This window comes from Cyanistes caeruleus, chromosome 8, assembly GCF_971803275.1.
Source record: "Cyanistes caeruleus chromosome 8, bCyaCae1.hap1.1, whole genome shotgun sequence".
Lineage (NCBI taxonomy): Eukaryota > Metazoa > Chordata > Aves > Passeriformes > Paridae > Cyanistes > Cyanistes caeruleus.
In genome coordinates this window covers 9,776,939-9,800,231 of record NC_141708.1, presented here as the reverse complement: position 1 = coordinate 9,800,231, position 23,293 = coordinate 9,776,939, and the positions used below count along the sequence as shown (strand labels likewise).

Genomic DNA, 23,293 nt, shown 5'->3' with positions numbered 1-23,293 from the left:
GGGGGGAAAATGAAAGTTAATATTTTTTTTCCTAAGGGGTTGTGCCCTGGAGATTTTTAGCTCCTCTGGAAGGAAGATGGAATTTCCAACATCTGTACCCACGTTGTCATCAGTTTGTGCCAGTTCTGGGGGCAGAGAGGAGGAAGCAGGCTGGTGCTGAGTGCTTTGAGTCCTTTATTTCCTATAGCAGCAAGGAGAAAACTTGTTGGGAAAATTACCTCCAGTTTATCTTTTTCTTTCAACTCTAACCCATTATGTTAAACATGTGGGGTTTTTATTTGCATCATTATCTGTTTGTTTTGTGTAGTGTGGAATTTTCTTTTTCTTTCTGCTTTTCCTTTTTTTTTTCCCTCCCCAAGTCAAAGTCTCTCAGGAGAGATAAAATATGAAATGTACTCCCATTATATAGATTAGTCATGGCAAATAGTTTGGCATCTATGGCAAAGGCTAAGCTGATACTTAACAAGGAGAAACACTGGTTTTACTGTTTCTCTTCTTACTGTTACTGATACAGGCTTTCCATACTTACTTGCCTTTTAAAGTACATCTCCAAAATCTCTGTTTCTTCTCTACCTGATAGGGCTCTGAAAACTCACGGAGTTTGTGTTGAAACAAGTCTAACAGCCCTGACTGGAGAAGAAAACGAAACAGAGGGGGCTGTAGTTGTCTTAGCTGAGCAGCTTTACCAAAACAAGGGACAGGAGCTGCAAAAGCAGCATGGTGTGGGACTTGCCAGGGAATGTGGGAAGTAAACCCACATTGTTAAGCTCCTCCTTGTGTTTCCCATTTATTGTCTCTGTATATTAGGAAACACACAGTGGGGGAAAATGCAGTTTTTTCTGGAATTGTCTGGCTTCTTGCTTTGTAATTATTGAGACTCTTCTTACATCTCACCTGAGCTTAGAATCTGGGCTTAAAATGGCAAATGTGTGTGCATGAGGGGACAGGGACAAATGGAGGGTGGTTCACTTTTAAGTTTAGTTGCTTTCCAAAAGTAGCATCAATGATTATAATTATCTTCAAGTCATGTAATTAAAATGTCTTTTTTATTTATTTACTTTAAAATTTATTTTCTTTTTTTTTTTGGATGGAAAACAATAACCCCTCCTTTATATCAGCTATGACCAAAGGTTAAAGATGACTTAATCATACAGGTGTTATCTGTTTTAAACAAAAATGACTGAAAGTGTGGAGTTTGGGACTTGGGTTTGTTCTACTTGGTTGATTTTTTTCTTTAATCTCTAATTTAAAAGCCAACAGTTTACTGGCAGAAAGGCAAAATAAAAAGATAGAAGAGAGACCACAGAGGTACAAAAGCAGAAAGGGGTCAGACCAAAAGAATTTAGAAGGATTGTGTTGCATGCGAACATTTCCAAGTAATCTGGCTTTTATTATCAGTTATCAATCAATTCTTAGTTGCCCAGAAATGTCAAATTTTGGTGGAGAGAGGCATAACAGCAGTGATGCTAACTTTAGTGAAAATTTAAATAATGCATAATTTATAAGCAATGTAATAAGTGACTTCTGTAGTCCAGCACATGGCAATGGAGTCCTCTTTAGTAAAACTCAGTTGCCTGGACGTTGCTTTTTATTGGAAATTTAGTATAATGTTCCCATCAATGGGAAGACTGGCAAATATGTTCCTTTAGTTTTCCTCTTAATTCACTACTTGTTCTTTCAGAGCTGTGTGCATCTAACAGTAAGAGTTGTGTGTGCCCTGCTGAGCTACTGCTATGCTGTGGTGCTAAAATCTTCCTGATCTCATTAAGAGGAAAGGAAAATGGTGATGGGAAAAACCTTAGTAACCAGTTCTGATCCTTTCTGGAGGCTATCAAAATGAGAGGAACTAGATCTACAAAGATATTTTTTTACTTCATGGAGATGGTAAAAAATTATTTAGGAGGGAAAAATGGGTTATTTGCATGAAATATTAATTTCAGTCACTTAAAAATAATCCTTCAAATAGAATCTGCTTTCTCGGAAGAGTAAGTTATCTTGATTTTTCTTTTATTTAAATGAATTAATTTCATATGACGTGCAGCTGGACACTTTATCAAACTGACTTTATTCCCCTGAATATACTCCTCCCTTTTTTCCTCCTCTTCATCCTTTGTACCATTTTATAGTTGATTTAAGGATGTAATCGCTGTTAGCCTCTGCCCCTCTCTATGTCCAGCTGCTTTCCCTTTGTCACGCTAATGACCCGTCACAGTGGAGCTGTCACTTGACACAGAGGGGGAAACCAGAAAACATCTCCCTTTGGGCTTGAGAAACGTTTAATATCTGTCCTGTTCTGACAGCTCAAGCCTAGCCCGTTTTACAAATGCCTCTTGCCTATTTAGAAGAAATGCTGAATAAATGCATTGGGTATTCTGTTGCAGGAAGGGGGCAAAGGCTTGTTTTCATAAAGGATCAGTAGGTATGAGTGCACAAGCAGTTACTTTGTTTCAGGCTAACTGCATTTCTGGAAGTGTGTATGCAAACTTGTGAAACGGGAGTTTAACTGATATTGAATATGGAGGTAGTGGTACAGTTATCTTGTGCACAAGATAAAGGAGGACATATTTGTTATTAATTTTCTCCATGTCTGTGTTGGGAGATGAGCTGAACAGGCAATGAGCAGGACCAGGGTGGAGTTGTTCTTTGTGGCTGTTGCATGAACAATACAGTTCAGATTCATTCTTTGTCATCTCCGTTGTTTCAAGATGTGCAGCTGTCCCACCATCCTTTGCAGGGTGCTCCAAAGATGCCACGAGCACTGCCTGACTCTGGGGGTAACAGGAATCTGTGAGGAGTAGTCTATCTCCTGCAGTTTTAACTCTAAAGCCCGTCTTATGTGAAATCTTAATGATGATCACTCCTTGGAGAGAGATTCCACTTCTGGATTACTTCTTCCAAAGAAAAGACAGGGACAGGATAAGGAAGTCTTTAACTCACATTCCCTTGAGGAATGTATTCTGCTGGCCATGATGAACAGAGAAAATGGTATTTTGGGCAGGTTATGAGCAAGCTCCCTAATAGCTTTCTGATCACTTGGTTCCTTCTCTGAGTTACCAGCTATTGAGATAACAAAAGCGCCTGGTGTTATCTAGTCTTAACTTACATCAATTTACCATAAAACTTGTGATTTTCTGTAGATTAGGATGCAGAGTTTTAGAATTCAAGCAATGCCAAATGTCTTGAATTTGGTAGTGTCAAAAGCTACAGTTTCATGTGTCATGGCTTTGCTTTTTTCCTGGATGAGCAGAGATGTGTGAGTTGATGGTATCTGTGAGTGAAGGCCACTTTGGAAATGTGCAGGAGTTGCAGTGCATTTTTACTGGTATTTTAATATTTGTCTTAGGAAACAGGCTTAAGTACCTCTTCAACAAGTGGCTTGATGGCTGACATTGCCTTTACTGAGATAACAAATACAGTCTGTTTCTGCAGGAGGAAAGGATATTTCTGTCTTTGCTGATTAACATGTTTTCTCCCGAAGGGAAGATGTGCTAAGTAGTTTTATTAGGTTGATGACACATACACTGACAAAATTTTGCTGTTCTATTTTTGGCCTAATTTTTTAAAAAATATTTTTATAATGTCTTTCTCACCCTTCTTTCTGTTCTTCTTGGAAATAGCGTGAGAGCAGATTAACTCCTCGTACAAAGAAGGTTGCTCCAGTCCCTGCAGAGCTGGTATGGGTATTTGCTATGGGTATTTGCATGGTTTGCAGTTTGAATGCTGTTCCAGTGATTGTCAGAAGTTTCCTTTGCTCCTCCGCATAAAATTCTGTCAGAATTTATATATAATTCAGACTAAGGATGGCATTTGGAGAAAAGATGACTGTCATCTCCTGAAACCATAGGGAGAAATATTAGTGAACTAGGATGAGACTTTTTTGTGGCGCTAGGCTCCTCTTTATCTTCCAAAGTCTTCCATTAACACATCTTAACATTCACACCCTTGCTATCCATGTACTCTGAACCATCCATTTGTGTCCCTCTCATGGCACATACTTTTAAGGTCACCTACAGTTTTCCACTGTCCTGCCAACTTACAACCAAACACTGGCCTCTTTATTTACTGCTTCATTCAAGGTCATGTTGTGTTGTGTAGCAACACCTCTTGGTGCAGACAGGGCTGACCCTTTCGTTGGCACCTTCTGTTGACTCTGAGATGAATCAAGAGGTCTGCCTTAGGTTACTTTGCCATGCATTACACTTAGCAAAGTGTCATTATTACATCTAGAGGTGAACATGTTTGTAAGAACTACAGACGAATAGTGACTGCAATGGTGATATAGGTACCACTGTGCATAGGCAAAAAGATTCATAGGTAAAGTGTTGTAATAAAATAATCAAAGTTATGTGGTACTTGAATCCAAGTCAACTCATTTTCTGCACTTGAATGTACCTCCTCTTTCCCAGCTACTGGTGAATAAAAAAGAAAAGAAATGCTAATTAAATACTCCAAATTTGACAATGAAATTTAAATTAACCATGTCATGTATCTTTGGTAGATCAGACTTCTAAAAGACATGGGATCATTACTGTTCAATTTAGGTTTTGTGCATTGCAGAGTACTAAATGGTTGAATTTCCTTCCAAATAAAACAAAAGGAGTTCAATCAAAATTTGCAAGGGCTAGAAGTAACTTTGTCATTTTGTGTAGATGGTTAAAGTATATCTGTGCAGAGTAAAGTAATATGTTTTTATGTTATAACTATATAATATAATTTATAGCATTACATAAATAATGTTAGGTGGTCAAGAGTTTGCTTGTCACTGGTAAATAGGACTTGAATTCCTCTTTGGATATAGTGTGTATGCTATGATCTTGTAAAGCCTTATTCATACACATGAGGATTATTTATGTGTATAAGGCTTTAAAGGATCAGATCCTATCATCTAAATTTGCAAGGCTTCATGACTCTTTACTGTTTGTTTTTTGGGGTAATTGCTCACAAAAGAGACCTAATGTAGCAGAAGCCAAAGTAAATAATAGGAAGTTACATTGCAGCATTAACTTCTCTTTTTAAAAAGAATATGGATCTGTGCAAGGAGGAGTATGGATCTGTGCTCCTTTGTGGTGCTTAGTAGCATATTAGAGGTCTGACATGTTTTCAAACCAGTACTCTGGAGTGTTGAAGCCTCATCAGCTGCAGGGATTTGTAGAGTTGGAGAGGGGTCTACAAAGAGCCCATCAGCTTCTCTGCACAGCACTGCCCTTACAGGGGGCCATCACTGCTGTCTTCCCATTTGTGCTGAGCATTTGAGACAACTAAGGCAGGGTCTTGTATCTCTCATCTAAGCTGGCTATTTACTTTGCTTTCTGTGTAAGTTCTCAGGATTTTTTGTTGTTTTTGCTGCCCTTTTAAAATGGAATAACATGAAAATAGCAGATGCAATTTTAGAGAAGCTTTTACAAGTTTTATAATGATCCCTTTTTATCCCCATCCTTATGGCAAGAGCATAAAATATCAGCAAATAATATTATTTTCTGGATCACTGCAAAATTTATAGAAGGAATCTTCTCTTAAACTGCAAGACAGCAGTTTTTAGTCCTTTCAGTGCAACATACTGTCTCTTACTGTGTATTTTGGCAGCACTTGTAATCTCCTCCTGCTCTGTAAAAATATAAGACCCTTTTATATGAAGATACAAACACTGAGAAGGGAGCCTCTGCATGCTTGTCTTATTGGTCTATGTAGTATGATAGATTTTCCTTATACCCTTCTCTGAAGCATTAAAACTTACTGTTTTGCTTTGACATTTCTGTAATTTCAAACTGTATTATGTAGAAGTTGGTAGCAGTGTTCAAAGCCAAAGACTTGATTGGCAAGTTTTAGCTGTGAGTAAATTTTCACAGCTGATCCATAAATCCCCCACAGACCATTAGGAGCTTCAGAGCGGCTCTGGCAAACTCCCCTACAATAATTGTAGTTTTAAGTTTGTTATATTTAGTTTTCTCACCTCTTAGCTGGATGCCAGGGGGACTCACTAGAAGTAAATCAGCTCTGTATCTACTTTTTTCTCCAAGCTAGCAGTTTGCACAAATAGCACAGCGTGGGAGGAGGGCTTGCTGGTTGGCTCCTGGTGGACAAAGCAGAGACTGACCAAGAGTGTGATTTGTGACAAATGGATCTGGGGTTAGACATTTTAGTAATTCAAGGAAACTTGGAGTACAAAATTTTTAACCCTCCACCTCCAGCCCCTGTTCTTAAAAAATAACAAAACCATCAAGGGAGCAGGAAAAAAAGCATCTTCAAGCTTGAACATGAGAGAGTTGTATACAACTGTGTGAGACAGAGAGGCAGCTTTTAATTTAAGTTCCCTGAGGTAATTGTACTTATTTATCTGTAGTGAAGCTGGCAGAGTGACCAGCTTTTAGGAGACAGCACTACTCTAAGAACAGAACTGCCTGGGTGGCAGCGGTGGTGGCAGCAGGCGCTGATGGTGGGAGTATTGCTGGATCACCTGGAAGCCCGCCTTGGAGAACACATCCCCCTCACATGCAGAAAGCCAGTGCTGTAGAGACTGCATGGCATCTTCAGTAAGTCCTGGAGAATGCTTCTTATATAGTACTGCCAGAGAGCCTAATAAAGCCAGAGAGGTTCCTGTCATTCCCCTGCATTTAGATCCTGCTGGTTGGGCTCTGAAGCAAAACTTAGATTTGACTGCTTGTTTAAGCAGGCAATGAATATTTCTTAAAAACTGCTTTGCCAAAGATGTACTTGCACCTTCATGGAGTCTGGTCTATCACCTTGCTGAAGGGGCAAGAGGGCTGTGTAGAAGGAAGGTGTGTCTGCGTGGTAAACTCTTTCAAAGGGTATTTTTCCTTTTTCAGAAGATAGAAAAATAAATATAATGTCTCTGTCTTCTGCTACAGAAAACCAGCCTCTCACACCTAGAACCCATGAACGATTTGTTCACTCAGGAGAGTGAAAGAGAAGCATTGTCTGAATGATTTAGAAAGGGAAATGAAGAAGGTCTTTGAATTTTCAATATTTTTATTAATTTAGAGCAAGAAAAGCAGAAATTTCATTTATATTGAAAGCACTTTCAAACAAAAATGCCTTCATGTTACAATTTAAATTTAAGAGGTTCAGAAGCTTTGTTGATTAGTCTTAGGGTAACGAGAGTAAGTAACTATAAATAGTGATGCAGTGAGTGATGATCTTGTCCTACAAACTTTGTGTTGAACTTAAGCAGGAGAAAGTAAAAATATCAGCCAACAACCTTCTTGCAAGGGAGCATCTCTAAAATGGAGGTGTCTTCAGTAAAACAAAAGGACTTGGTCATCTCTTCAGTCTTTAGTTTCAAGTGCTTTAACTTCATTTGTTGCAAGAAGTCAAGTGGAAGTTGTCATTCCAGTGGTGGGGATAGAGTACTCTTGATGCCTGGGTCTGTTTTGGTATCTGACACTTAAACTAGAAATGGTAGGAGTGATAAGAGTAAATGAGCTCATTTCATGTGTACAAATGAAATGCAGAACACGCTTCTGCTGGGAGAAAGGACAGTGACCTTCATCTGAATAGCATAATGGAAAAAAGTTTTCAGAACTGTGTGGAACTTCTGACATAAATTGGGATTGGGTTAAGTGGGATAGTGAGAAAAGAACACATTGTGGTAATTAAAAGTGCAAAACTGTGTTAAGATTAAAAACAAAAGGTATCAGTTCTATAGGTGCAAACAAGCCACACACATCTTCCTAGGCTCACCTGCCTAAGTGTTGTGCTCTGCTTTATTTCCTCAAGAGCTGAATGGATGAGAACCAGCATGGCATGGTCCTTCTGTGTTTTTGGACACACAGTTCACTAACACAGTGTGCTAAAGATCATGACGGCGGGACATCCTCACCTAGGAAGTGCTGATCAGCAGGGTGTTAATGCAAACTTCAACTGACTTGCATTTCACTTCCCTGGCAAATAAAGTTTGCAAATGCTTATTTACAGAAAGAGCTGGAGTGAATCAATGATCAGTATTAATGCATGTGCAATTTTACTGGTGAAGCCTCAGATGAATCTATAAATAAATGTCAAATGTAAAAGGGGGGATGTTTCTGAAGTTTTACTGCTGATTGTTGCTCTAAAATACAAGCAAGGGAATGTAACTGTGGGAAGAGGACAGGAGACTTTAGCAGGCTTGTTTTTACTGCAGGATTAACTCAGACTCTTGCCTAGGTTTTAACCATTGTCATCTATCAAGAAAATTAGTTTTAGTTGAAAATGTGCTTTTGTGATGCCTGAGGATTTGGGGGAGGATCAGACCTTCACTTGCATAGCTGACACTTTGGGAAGAGTATGTCAGAAAAATAATCTACAAGGTGGTTTGCCTTCATTTCCACCATTCCCTGAAGGACAGAAAAGTTTTCAATATGATGCTATTGAACAAGAAGAATTTCAGTCCTGCCCCACTGTCAAAATTTGCCAGCCTGAAACAGTGCTGTATGTATAGGGACCTGCTGTGGGGAAGATTTTGCTTGGATTAGGTTAATCAGAGATGTCAGGAAGGTGAAGCGTATGAGGGAGTTATACACAGAGGAAGAAGCTTTCTTTATGTGGGAAAAGTCTGTGGTCTGTGTACTTCTCCCAGCTTCTTTGGGAGAGCCTAGGCATTATGCCAGCATTAAGTTGAACAGTATTTCTCCCTTTCTGCACCCACACATCTTTCTGGTTGGTGTTGACTTTTTTTTCCCAACTCTTAATTAAAATGAGAATGAAATTAAGGTGCAAACTCAGTATTTTTCTTTTCCCTCCTCATGGTAGAAACCTACAGCTTTAGTAATTGCAGTAGGTGACTAATGGAAAAACAAGGTGTCCATTCCTGTGCGGATGTTACTTACCTGTGAAGTGGCCAGAGCAGTCCGGTCATTCTCTAACTTCTGTGTATGTCTTTGAAAGTGAAGTGATTTGAAGAAGCAAACCAGAACTTTTTCCTGATTGAAAGGGTGCCTAGGCTTATGGAGGGCCACAACAGGATATTAATAGAACATACTGCATTTCCTTCACATAAAAATACGAAGGGCACTTTGCTGAGAAAAAATCCTGCTGTCCCTTTCTGTCTTTGGGACCAGCTCATCACCTAGCTAAAATTAAAACATGAAGTCAGGCAGTTCTTGCTCTCTATTTTTAAACTGCTTCAGCATATGAATGTGAGTGTGAAATCTTTCTTTAGGCCTCTCTTAACTTAATTACCTGCTTATTCAAAATATTCTCTTCTCAAATTGCTGAGCTATAATTATATTAATCTTTTCCGTAGACACACTTCAGCTTCTTTATGTTTGTTTAATTAGTTTTATGCTTAATTTGTAGTTCTGTTATTATTTACAGTGATGGAAACCTCATGGTAAGTGTTTAAAGTATATTTTGATATGTTAAAAGATTAGCAAGTGGATAAGGTTTTTGTATATCTGTTCCATGTATTCTTCTGGAAAATATAATGAGAAAGTGCACTTAAAAAAAAGGTATTCAAATTAAATTAAAGCAAATGTCTTTTTATTCTGTCATTTCTTCACATCTTTTGCTTTGTGTGATGTTATCTCTAATTTTATTTTGCTTTTATGTCTTTTCTTTTGTTTGTGTGAAAGGGGTGATGTGATCCCAGAACACGAGGTGCAGTGGAACTGCTTATATACCATAGATTTGTACTGCTTTCCTGCCAATTTAGGTATACTGAATTCTTTCTGCATTTCAGTGAGTTAAAAAAAAAATCTGTGCAACTTCCTTTCAAGCTGAGCTACCTTTGCTTGCCTAGAGCACTGCTGTTTTCCAGTGGCACGGTGTCAGCCTGCAGAGGGTGTGCTTCCTCCTGCAAACCCTCCTCTCCCAGCTCAGTGCCCATAACACCCCGTCCATGAACACGGTGTTCGGACCCCAGCGCTGCACCCAGAGGTACCAAGGCAAAAGGTTGTCTCTGTTCCCTGTGGCATTTGTCCCTTGACTACTTTGACTTTCAGCTGTTTGAAGTGCAGGCTTATTCCCAACTGATCCCTGTCACTGGAAAGGACACTCCTGAGAGAACACAGCGCTTCTTGGTGTACTTGTGTCACTGGCTCTTGATCCTAACCATAGTGCAAAATGGAAAAAACCTTGTCAGTGTTTTCTTGGTTTCTTTGCTTTTGTCAGGGGAGAGTAGCTGTGACATTGGAGATTTTGGGAAGTTTTTCCTGCAGTTTCCCATGTCTGGCTAAGCAGCTCCACTGTGTGAGGTCCTTTGTGTTCTGTCAGGTAGATGAAGCTGAATGAGGTAATCAGTTTTGAAAGGCATTACCTTCAACATCCACATACTCCTGTAGCACGCCTGTGGGAGTCTATTTGCACTCCTACCCTTGACAGCTAAATGAGTAAATGGCCTGCTGCAAACTGTCTTTAGGGTGGCTGGTGCCTGGGCATAGCAGTAAGTGTGATTACATCTGCCCAGGCAAATCCTACTTGCTGTTCTGACTGCTGGACTTTCACGCATCTTCCACTTACCAGAAATACTGGAGATTTCATAGATTTGGGTATTGGATGACAGTGCATTTGTATCACTGCTGAGAAACATGTTGCTATTCACAGTGGTTGGTGAGTATAGTTAGATAGCCAGACAGTGATGTTAAATAACACAAACCAGGAATTACAGTCTTTTGGACGCGTCTTCCCATGCCAGTCTTGGAACAGTTTGCCCATTAATTTGTTCCAAGCTTCCACCCCCTCCCTGCCCCCTCCAGAAAATCCTTGGCAAACCATCCGTTCTGTAAATCCTTCTTCCTTGGCTGGCTGCTGTCTCTCTGTTCATGCTCTCCTGTGCTGTTACCCATTTTTCACTTCAGATTGAAAATTTGTCAGCACAAAGATTTATGTGAGCATATGACATCCTGTAAAGAAATACACAGACAGTTTATTCTTTCAGAAATGTAAAATTTAATTTTCAGACTTAAATACAGATGTTTACATACAGATATTCACATAGACAATTATTTTAAAAAAATGATAATTACCAGATTGTCTTTTCTCCAACTGAGACTGTAGTCCAATGTTTGAAATGTCAGACTAACAGTACCTGCAGAACTTCTGCTTCTGTTACGGTTGTCTGCCTCTTTTGCTGCTGTTTAGCTTTCTAAACTGATTAGTTTTGTATGTTTATTTTTGTAAATGAGTTAGTGAAACACATGCTTGACAAAAGCATCTTGGCAAAATCAGTGGGTTTTAATGGTGTTCACATATTTCTGTGCTTGAAGTGAAGCCTGAAAAATTTGTCCTCTGGAATGTTACATTATGTTTTGGCCACTGGAAATGAAGCACCTGACAGCATTAAGCTATCAGAAGGATTTCCAGTCATGGGCAAGCAGCCATTATGTATATGTTGATCCACAGTAGGAGATCTGGACAGCTTTTGATTTACTAGTGCTCATCTGTTCGATATGAGCGGGCGATCAGGATAGCAATTACCTTCAACATTGATTGAAGAGTACTGAAAAGGAAAAGAGAATTTTATGCTTGCAAGTCTTGAAGAATTGCTGATTGTTCTTCTAGATAATCCTAAAAGTCCACTTCTCAAGGTGGCAAAAATAACTAGTTTTGTAATGTCTCTGCCTGTTTAAAAATATCTTATCAGCCTTATTTTAAAGCACACTTTGAATTCTAGAATGTCCTTTTCAACAGTTGGGGTTAAATAACTGGAGAATTAGAAACTGTATCTGTTTTTTAGCATCTTGGGCATTTATCCATTTGTTTGAATGCTGTAGAGTTCACATGAACAGATTTATTAGCTGAGCTAAACATGTGGGTTTAAAAAGACTATAAAAATTCTTCCTTTTTTCACATTTGGGCTTTAAATAGTTGTAATAGTAGACTTCATTTGAACATTTTGAAGCATCTTTTTATTCCAAAAATGGCACATGAAATGTATTTAGGTGGGTAATAAATATAAAGAGCCAGGTCATAAAGCACTTTTCACTGAAATTAATAAAAATAATTGCAACATTCTTGTCACATGATCTGATTATGAAAGCAGACTAAATAACTTTCTTGTGTAGCATATCATGCAGGTGGAATAGAAAACATCTATCTCTGTGTTAGTAATAGAGGTGTGTGTAATACATCAACACTTTACGTGTGCATTTGTTTTTTGCGGGGTGTGTGTTTGTGCACTTCTATACAGTTTTATTTATATAAGGAGCTCCTGATATAGAAATTATGCACAATTTTAACTGTTAATATTACTAACCTTTCCCAATGTATAAACACTCCATTCTGGTCTCCCACACAGCTGCCGTGTCATCCAAAAAGTCCTATGCTGCTTTCACCAGGGAATTGTGTAAAATCAGTGTTGAAGCAATGATGTATATGATAAGCTGCATTGTCCAAAAGACCTCTTAGTTTCTTACCACATTTCTGGGGCTGCCTGGGTCAAAGCATTGATATGGTAGAAAGTGACTTTATATTTTCAGGGCGCAATTTTAGAAACAAATGGCTTGCCTTTTCCTCCAGTTGAGATTTCAGATTATTGCCTGACCTCTGACATGACCTAACTTTTACAGTAATGTCTAGAAAGTGCTCCTTCTATAGGTTTTACCATGTATTTAATAAATTTGTAACAAGGTTAGCCTGACCTGATTGTTTGGAGAGCTGGAGATCATGGAAGAGTTGAGATTGTTGTATCAATGTGGCTTTGTATGGAGAATGTGTGTGTTTATATACATATATATATATATACAGACAGAGATATATTTTCTTGAACTAGGGATGATCATCCTGTTGCATATTTCCTTGGGGATGCTGAAGTCCTGGAAATAAAATGGGAATGACTGCCTGGGAAAGCCAATCCAGAGGTTTCATTTACCAAGCTCTCTGCAGGTTGCCCTGTCAAGGGCTTGGCTTTGTCTTACTGGAAAAAATATCTTAAGGAGCACGGTGGGATTTGTCAGCCCAGGGCTATTTGTAAAGGGGATTCACCGTGAAACTAAACTGCTGCTTGTTGTTGACCCTTGTTGGCTTTCAGCTGTGGAACAAGTTTCACAGAAATGGATCTAAGGGCTGTTGTGCAGATTTTGCTTGGCATGTTAGAAGTGGTGCTTGTTCCTTGCTGGCAAGGAGCAAGGATGGCTTCTCTTGTAGTGAGCGCAAGCCCTGCAGCACGTGCATCCTGGGCCAGAAATAAGCTAGGATGCTGGACATTCGGCGTGGAAAAATGGGTGACACTAAAGGCAACTATGACTATACAGAACACCATGTTTGTCTGACAGGTTGCTCTGTGGTGCATTCTTAGGGCAGCATTTCTCTTCAGCAGCTGTCCATGAGCAGTTTCTTCTGCCCGTCAGCACAGGACTAGTAGATAGACCAGGAATAATCTATAGCCCCTTTGACTGCAGTGGCTCTGCCCACTGCCAGCCTGTCCCACCCACTCCCTGAGAAAGTTACCCAGCTTTCTGTGTTGTTTTCTAATGCCTTCACTCTTTTGAGTCTTTCTGTACACATAATAGAGGGTACTAACCAGACACTGAGGAATGTTCAAATTACCTTGCTGGTCCTGGAAAGCTCTATCCCAGTATGGTTTCTCTGAGCTGACTAATCCACTGCAAGAATGGATTCGGCAAGAAAATTTACCAGTGGAGATTTGCATTGGTACATAATTGGTTAAGGATATAAGGTATGGTTTTTATTAAGAACAATATCCTACTTAGGATTTCAGTAACATATTTTACAAATCACTCTTCAGACACTCACTCTGGAGCTCAAACAGCATTATAAATGAAGAACGGATTCAGGAGGCTTCACAGTATTAGTGATATATTGTAATGCTTTCCAGATGGTAGAACATGATGTAATCCATACTGCCCAGTTTGTTTCACTGCACTGGATACTGTTATATGCAGTAAGTAACCAATAGACTCTAAGAAGCTCATCAGGCTGTTATGAACAATAGCTGGTTAATCCATATGTTCTTTATTACGTTATGAAAACTGCAGATTAACAAATCACTTGGTGAATGCAGGAAGATTGATTGCTACTCAAAGCTCTTCGAGAACTGGATATGCAACTCGGATTAGTTTAGCTCAAGCTACACATTGGTGAATGAATTCCATTTTCCTCAGGGCTATGAAGTAGTTTACATCTGTTCAATTGCAAATTCCTCTAGCTGCTCTGGGTAGTTTTGATTCCTCTTTGGAGAAATGGCAGGAATGTTGATTTGTTGTTGACTACATTGATCTGAAATAAAATCACAGCATTAGCATCACTGGTTGTGTGGGCATGGTGGCTAAGGTCAAATTAATTGCAGCTTGCAGTTGCTCATAATTCTGCCAGTGTTTGTGCAGTAATGTTGTTTACTAACTGGTGCTTTTATTAGGCTGACAGACCATCATTTGAATGGCAAACCCATCAAATTTAAGTAGGCACTTAACTCAGGATTTTCTCAGCATTAATTGAAGGCGCCAGGGGTACTGCACTGGGACAGGTGCAGTATTGCTGTGAAGAGGGAGGATTTGAGGAGTACATGGGGAGAGAAAACTCCCTGTGTATCTTGACATTCAGCTGTGTAGAGTTTCTCACTGGAACCCACATACAAGAAGTGTTCAAGGAAGATTAGGTCTGGGGTAGGAAGTTTCAGTCTACTGGCAGTTATCCTGTAGAGTGAGTTTTGCAGGCTCTTCTTTAGGCTATCCTACCCTTTGGTTAAATCCAGAAAAATGGGATGGAGAGAAGATTAGCAAAAAAGACATAAAAAGATGTTTTTTACTAGCTTTTGGAAATGAGAAAATTTCCTTAGGTGAGTTTAGTATCTTGTGGTTGTCTAACCATCCATGGACCATCTGCCCATAGGTTGCCATTGGCAGGTTCACATCACTGGGTTAGTTGATCTGATCTGGCATAGCACTTTCTACCCTGTCTGTAGGCTTTCAGGCAAGGAGGGTTGGAACAGGAGCAGAGAAACATGGAAAGAAGAGCAGTTTCCAACACAGTTGTTTTTTTAATGGTTGTGTGATGCTATTTTACTCAGTGACTCCCTCATCTGGTTTTTATCATGCATGGCATTGATTAACTGGTAGCTGTTTTTAATTTTCCTTTATCGTGTCTCTGGGGAATTCCACAGTTCAGCGTCAGATCAATCCCTTGTAGGAAAGGATGGAAAGAGGAGAGGTTTGCATAATGCACATGTCTCATTTTACAGTTTCCTGATGATCTTTGGTTTGGCTGCTTGTAAGGAGCATTTGTTGTTTGTAGTCACTCAGCCAGGCTTGTTTATTGACTTAGGTTGTCTTTGTTCACTGCAGTGTTGCTGGTGATTGAAGTGCTTTGCCATTCTGATTGCTATGGCTTGTCCTCTGAAACAAAATTAACGACAGTAGCTTTTGGAAATTGAAGAGTAGCAAAAACCCAATCACATGTTTCATTAAATATTCCTCTGAGCCCAGGGGAAGAGCTGTGATGCTCAGTTTCATGTAACCTCTTTGCTTCTTTTTGCAAAGAGTTTCTGGAGAATGGGCTCACCAGTAATTTAAGGGCTGAGAGAGGGAACAGAGGTGGGGAATAGGTCCTGAAAGGGTGCTGTTTTCATGCCCTTTTTCTCACAGACCTCCCTTTCCTCCTCCACTCCTCAGCAACTTTTTCATCAGGTTTTCTCCCACACAAAATTTTTTTAGTCTTCCTGATGTCCTGCCATGTCTGGATTGGCAATATTCCTAGTTTGTTTTCCTTTACCAAGCCTTCTTTGATTTTAGATTTTTGGGGGTTTTTTTGTGCAATAATGGCTGCTTCTTCCTCAACAGCTGAACCTTGTGTATAAAGTACAAAGTAGAAATATCCATTGCTTCTTCCTATTTGTAAGAAATGCCATAGAGAATCACAGCAGATTGGACACCTGGAAGGGTTTTTGCTCAGAAATCCAGCCCACTGACTTGGTTTAAGATGGTAGGAATAGGAATCCAACATTTGTTTGACTGAGAGAGACCAGAGATTTTCAGACTTGACAGAAAAATAAAACTTTACATTCTGGAAATGTAACATTTATCTAAAGCTTGAAAATGCTCAATTAACAGTGGCTTTCTAGCATTACATGGTCTCTCCTCAAAAAGAAATTGACTGTCCTGATCAAGGAGAGAGAGTGACTGTAAAAGACATTACCTTCCAGAAGAGAAGTAGAGAAACTTCTGTGATTCTCAGAACCCTTTCCTGTATTTTAAAGAGGCTCTGAACTGAGTGGGGATTCTGCCTGGGAGGATTGTTGGCGTGCAGAGCGCTGCTGTAAGCATAGATTTTGTGTTGGCTCAGCGCACAGACTGCAGGGCTCGCAGCCGTAAGCGCAAAAGGTCAGGATCGCATTTAGCCCATAACTATCAACTCTGTGATACACTATTAGTCATAGAAACTTGAGAAATTTGTTAGATACCCTGAGTTTGATTTGGATATCTCAGGACAGATTTAAAACTCCATCACAATTTAAAGTGGTACTGCCATTAGAAAATCAGTTGATCAAAAGACAGTGTTTTTAAAAGATTTTACTTCTCTTCTGCTTTTTGTGAATTTACCATCATCTTCTAATTTTAAAAGAAAAAAGTTATCTGTCAGTGTAAAAGCTGTCTGTCTAGAAGTAAATTCTTTAGGCATAATATGATTAAAATACTTTCATGCATCTATTTAGTTGCAGCAGTAGTACAGGATCATTTTAGCACAAATAAGTTAAAAATTATTCAGATACAAGTGAGATATTTTTTTTTTATGATGCAAATGTTCCTTTAACATTCTTAACTACGTTTTTCTTCCCACCTCAGCTCTCAATTTCTTATTAATTCCAATTCGGCATTTTTTGTTAATCAGTAGCGTGGCACTGTATTTTGTTGTTGTTGTTTCTTAGGAGCTGTGTTTATCAAAATCCACCATGTCAAACTGTAACTTTTATAGGAAAGCTACAGAGCAAACCATAAACCATTTCTCTTGCATAAATCACTTCAGTCATTAGGTTGTGCATATTAACCTTGCCCTTTTTCTGTTTAAAGGGGGAGGCTTTTATGAAACAGTCACAGGACATGGTCTTTTGTTCTATTTACAGAATTTCATATTTTTTTTTTTTCAGAAATCATGGAACGGGATCTCAAACCATATTGTTTATTTCCCATTGATAATAAAAAAGATCAAACCAATAACCATCCAGAAGTCTTGTTCTATGCAGAGACTCATTTGAGTAGGTTAGTGGGAAGTGATGTGGAACTGCCATGTGAAGGAACAAACAAAATGGAAAATCACTTAAGTTTATCCATTGGTAAACAGAAACATACTGCGGCACATCAGACAATTTTATTGTAATTACATACTTTCTATTTAGGTAGATCTAACAAAATAATGTCTCACATTTGTTCATATTGTAGCTTATTCTTGCTTACTCTATCAGTGTATTTCTTCCCTCTAAGACAGCTGCAGAAATGTCCCATTTTTGTGCTTGTTCTCCAGATATGTTGAGCACAGAAGGTGAAATCATGAGCTCAAGAAGCCGATACTTTATAAGAAAATTTTAAATTGTTTTCCATTCTTGGATATAAATGTAGTGCAGAAGGAGAGCACATGTTTTCATTTGTATCCCATCAAGAAGATTGCATACTACTGGAAAAACCCTCTTCCAAAAGTAGGAGTTAATTTTTCTGATGGAAGAAATTCCTGTGGCGTTAGAATCTCAGATTGGAGACAGGCAGGTCAAATTCTTTATCACTTCTAAGCTAAACATATTTAGCTTAGAATTTTAGTTTAATTTATGTAATGAAAGTTATTTAGGCATGTCTGAATCTTTTTAGTAGTATTTTGAATTATTTTTCAGGGCACATACAGAAAAAAACCTTGAATTTTTTTTTTACATTGAACGGCTATATTTTTCTTGCTTAGGCTTGGATATAACTTATTAATTTAATTTAGTTCAAATTTGTAAAAACAAATCTTTTAAATAAGAGGAAGCCACATTCAAGAACAAATGTAATTGAATAATGTTAATTTCTTTGGTTTAGTGTGTTTTTGTTCTGTTCTGTACAGTAATACTTTGTCAAATGTGATAAGTTAAATACTACTTCATAATACCTGTGCTTTCAGTTACTATTTAAACATGATTTCCCCCCTTGATTTAATGAATTTTTTGTTCTCTCTGCAACTATTCAATGCCTTAGAATTCCATTATACCTGAAGATTTTGAAAGGCAAATATTAATTAAAGCTTTCTGATCTTGAATTTAAAACACATTGTGAAATTTTTGTTTGCATGTAGTCTTGGAAAACAACCTGTCAGTACTCAGTTTATAGAACAGACAGTTTTAGAATACAATATTTTAAAATAAAGGGAAAGAATTTTCCTTTAAAAAGAAGTTTCTCATGCAAGAGAGCCTTCCACTAGAAAATGTTTTTGTTCTGTTGGTTTGCAAGGAAATCTGCATGTCTTAGCTAAAAAGTGTCCCACCACCTTTTTATTAATCAAACTGCATATCTCAGAATCTGGTTTATTTTATTTTATTATTAAATTATAAAATTCTATAGTGGCAAAAGCGTGGATCCAAAATATGCCTATTCAAATTAGATAAAATGAACTGATTTGTAATTGGGAACACCCAGTGGAACCTGGCAGATAATCTTGTTTAATGCATTTACTAGGTCCTTAATCTACAAACTCTAGATTACATTAATTTACAGATTGTCCTGACCTCAAGTTCTGTTTCCAGCACCCCGTTCCCTTTCAAAAGATAAATTTTCCATAGGCCAGTGCTTATCTGCCTGGCTTCCCGGCTGACTGGGATTTAAGCTATACTGGCTTGGACAGCACAAGCAGTTGAACCGTGTGAACTCACATGAGTGCTCAGCAAGAACATGGGGAATTACTGAGTTTTTATCAGAGGAAAGCAGACAAAATTTTATAAGAGGAAAAACGCAAAAACAAAGATAATGAATCAGAAAAGGTAGCGTATTTATTTGACTTGATGATACTGGTTTGTTAAAATTGCTTAGAATAACTTTTGGTAGTTAACGATATTTTTTCTTTGATAGATAAGAAGGAGAACACAGTGTATCACTGCTGTGTGTGGCTACCCAATCTTTTGTAAAGTATTTATACCTTCAACGTGTGATACTGCATTGAGTAAAAAAGGCAGAGGGAGATCCATGTGTTTTGGTTTTAATTTTCAGTGGAGCGGGTTAGTGGTGGTTTTGTGAACATACCTATTGAAAGCATAACGCAAAAGAGAGGACTTCGGCATAGGATTTATTTTTCTTAATGGCTTCTATTGCTCTTGAAAAACATGCTTTTTCTCAAATATCATTTAGGGTTGTTGTTCCCAAATGACTCCACAGCAGATATGGGTGTTGTTTTTCTGAAGTGCTTAATGTGGTTTGCAAAACGACTAAGAATGAGATAACTGTGGAAATGTTCTCTGCTGCTTTCAGATGCAGACAGTCTATTTTTGACCTGGAGACCAATATCAAGCCCTGGGTTTTTGTTAGGTCAAAGGGGTGGGCACCAAAGGCCTTATCTCTTTTTTCCTTTGTTGACAACATACCCTTATCCTTCCTGGGTCCTGGGGTGACTGCTTGATAGTGCTGGCACTTAAAAGACCTAGATAGGAGAAGTCACAAACTTTTCTCTAATTTTAAGGATGTTCAATAAAGTCTCTAGCAAGGCTCAGCGAGCTACAGGGCTGTGGAAGAACACTGCTAGTGAGACCAGGAAGCCGTAGGAAACCTTCCTTAAACAGAGATCTGTTAAAATCATGAATTAGTGTAAACAATTTGGAAGCATAAAATATTTTATAAACATCTTTTTTTGTTTATTTATTAGTTTTGTTCAGTAGGTGTACTTTAAAAGTGTATTTTTCTGGTGCATTTGGGATTTTTTTAATTAAGCACTTAATTCGTTTTTAAGAAGGGTGACAGCAATTACATAATGTTTTATTTAAGAAGCTACTTAGATGCATTATTTAAAATATTTTTTGTTAGATAAGTGGTAAAAACTTAATATAGTCTCTCATAAAAGTAAGACATTGAAGGAAGCTTTAGAAGGAACACATCAAGTTCTATGCAAACCATTAGAATGCATTTAAAAAGTCATTGTCTGTGCTGTAGTGTGGTAGTGGGCCAATTCACTCACATTATGTTTAATGATGGGTTTTGTTTAATCATTTAATGTTTTGGCTTGACACTGCCCCCTGCCCCAAATTCTTGGACCCTGCAGTGTTGAAAGAGCAAAGCAGTTTAACTGCAGAGTTGCTGCTCTGTCTCTGTTTGTGGATTAATAATAAAGAACTATATACCTAAGAAACGGTATGTTTTGATGGGCTTTATTTATGTTGGTATTTAAAAAAATAGAATAAAATAATGTAAATAAATTGTAACTGTGAAACTTTATTTTTTGTTTTTAGCTATAAATAATGCACAAGAAGAAAATCCCATAAGAGACTGTGCATTGTTATCGCTATGGATAAACATAGGCGGTTTTGGCAAAGTGGTAGCTTTTCCTCTATTTCCAGTCCCTTACATATTATAGCAACTTCCTTTACTGGAAGGGAAGGGGCAAAGAGAAAACAATTTATTCAATATAGGCATTTAACTGACGAATGGTTCTCTATCTAAAGACACATTTGCAAAATTTAAGCAGAACTTTGAAGGTGGAAGTGAAAATTTGTGAACTTCTGTGTTAACAGAAAAATGAAGTGTTTTTTGTGTGTGTTCAGATTGTATAAAATTGTAATTATTAATAATCACTAAGTTGCCTCTGTCTCTTCAACTTAACCATGCCATGGAAAATACATTATAGGAATATTTTCCTCGTGGTAAATACAGCATACTCTTTTCAGGAATTATTTTATTATTTCATGCCAATTGTTGACATGCCTACCAACATGAATAATTTTGTGATTTGCAATAGTGGTAAATTATACCTGAAAAAGAAAATTAAGGTGACAAATAATATATATTTGACCGTGTGTTAGTGAAGCATTGCAGAAGCTACTGTTTAACACCTGCACCTATATAATTTTATTAGGCAATGGGCGAAAATCTCTGTATGAGGTGAAAAATACTGCTGTGAACAAAGGAAAATTGAAATTCTTTCAAAATGAGTTCTTAATCAGAGAAAACATAGTTATTATAGAAGCAGTTTACACAGTCCAGTAGTGCATGTATAAGATCATCTCTCAACATCAATGTATTAAGTGCTTTATGTGTAAATGGTATGTATCTGCAGTGTTAATCTTATGGACCTGGGCAAACGGTTTTAAAATTGTTAGAACGAGTTTTATGAAATACAGCTCAGAGTATTCTTGTACCAAATGAAAAAAAAGTGCTATAGGTTCGTATTGAGAAAGTTTAAAAAGCAATTGGAAGAGCTAAATAGATATTTCCTTGATATTACAGTTCTTACTTATATCACTTTAGATAATATCTCGGTGTCAGGTGAAAAACAGAAGTTAAATTGAAATCACAGAATAGATCGTAGCCTAATTATGCCCCTGTTTTTCCCAAAGCAACAAAGATTTTCATATCCTTCAGGAGAAATTTGTTGGTCTATAATATTAATTAATATTACAATAAATGGTTTCTGTTGCAGTCATCCCCACAAGTGATACTCCTCTATTAATTACAAACAGTTCTAGTTATTAACTAAAGAATCCGAATCAGACAATGCGGTCACTCCTTCTCCTGGAAGTTTGTAGCACAAATTTGTGAAAAGCTCTTATAAAAAACTACAAATTTAGCAGCATAGAATGCTCTGAAGCACTCCCTAATCCTATGGTTTGTAAATGTGGATTAATCCCCAGTGGCTCCTAGGACTAGATGAGTAGATACAAAAGTGTTTACCTGTTAAATGGTGTACTGTCAGTTTTTTCAGCGCAATGTAGGTGGCTCCTGGTTAAAGATCTGTGGAGTTGCCAAATGAAAGCGTCAATGTTTTTTAGTGTCATTCACCTGTTTTGCAACTGTCAAAAAAGAAAAAAAGCTTAAGGAAAAAAGTAGAAAAAATGAACTGTGATAAAGAATGAGCTTGGTCATTTGGTCCCAGCCAGGTCCTCTCCACCTCTGCGGTTGGAGATTTGGGATTATTTCTTTAAGCCACCTTTCTCGAAGGATGTAAACAGCCAAAATATTCTGCTTGTATAGTAGAAATGGCTTAACATCTGCACACAGATGTTTTTTGTGTTAAAATTTGTTGCAGCGACTTTTTCAATTTTCCAACCCCCAGCTTTCAGGCTCTTCATGTATCAAACAGGTAATACAAGTCTGCAGAGTATCAGAACCATGCTGACTGTAACAGACTGCTTCAGTGGTATTTTGCTGTCCTTCATGTGGAGTTTTCTTTTTTAAGCAATGAGCCATGTGTTTTTATTTTACCTGGAGTGAAAGCTAGAGAGGTTACTTTTTTATCAGATCTTACTGCTGGTCTTCGATATGGTTTGAGTAAAATATTTCCCAGTAAATGCAGTGGCAAAGAAAACTCATAATCTTGTCGCTGTTGCAGCGTTGTGTGACTGAAAACTGGAGCTGCTAAACTGCAGCAAAACTTTTCAGTACTGGCAGTGACCTGCTGTGTACAGCACTGGGGGCAAACCTGTGAAGGAGTTTAAGCTGCAAATTACTCATTTGCACAATATATCAAATACCATATTGATGGGACGTGAGATTTGTTTATCTTTTATAAATACTCCAAAGTCATTGTTAAAGTATACTTAATAAAATCAGAATGAAATTGTATTCTTTAGGAATAATTACTTCTGGAACAGTTCTTTACATGTGCCTTTTTACTCAGTGCATATATATTATAGGCTTATAACTAAGCAAATCATGCTGGTTTAGAACTCAAATTACCAAATTATCCAATAAGTTATACCAATAAATACATCCTGTTTTATTACCCTCAAAGACCAGGAAACAGCATAAACCTTTCTGTTTCAGGAACATGAAAATACATTTTTTATTCCTTTTAATATCTTCATCATATCTCTCAGTGAGATTGTACCAAAAAATTAATATTTTAGAAACTCCTGTTCAACTCTCTCAGAATTTTAATTTTATGCAAAGTTCCCAAAATCAGTAGGCTTGAGGTTTTCTGTATGTTATTCATTAGTCCCCCTGGAGCTTGAAAATTTCTATTTTAGAATTAGCAATTCTTTTTCTGAATCTTTGCATCAGGAAACCTCCCAGGGCATGCAGGGAATCCTCTGCATGGTCTCTGGTATCTAAGCAAAATAGGTGTTAATATCCAGTATTAAGATTTGTTGAAGACTTGCAGAAGGAATAAATGCTGTATTTCTCAATAAAATGGTTAAAGAAAGAATGGAAATGTTGTCTTTGTTGCGCAGGAAAATTCTCATTGC

The 23,293-nt window shown here is 37.8% G+C and overlaps 1 protein-coding gene across 8 annotated transcripts in view; it reads left to right on the top strand.

Annotated features, from left to right (window-relative positions):
• RBM20 (RNA binding motif protein 20) overlaps positions 1-23,293 on the top strand; it is a 97,866-nt gene that overhangs the window by 4,098 nt on the left and 70,475 nt on the right. The gene's annotated exons all lie outside the window — the stretch shown is intronic.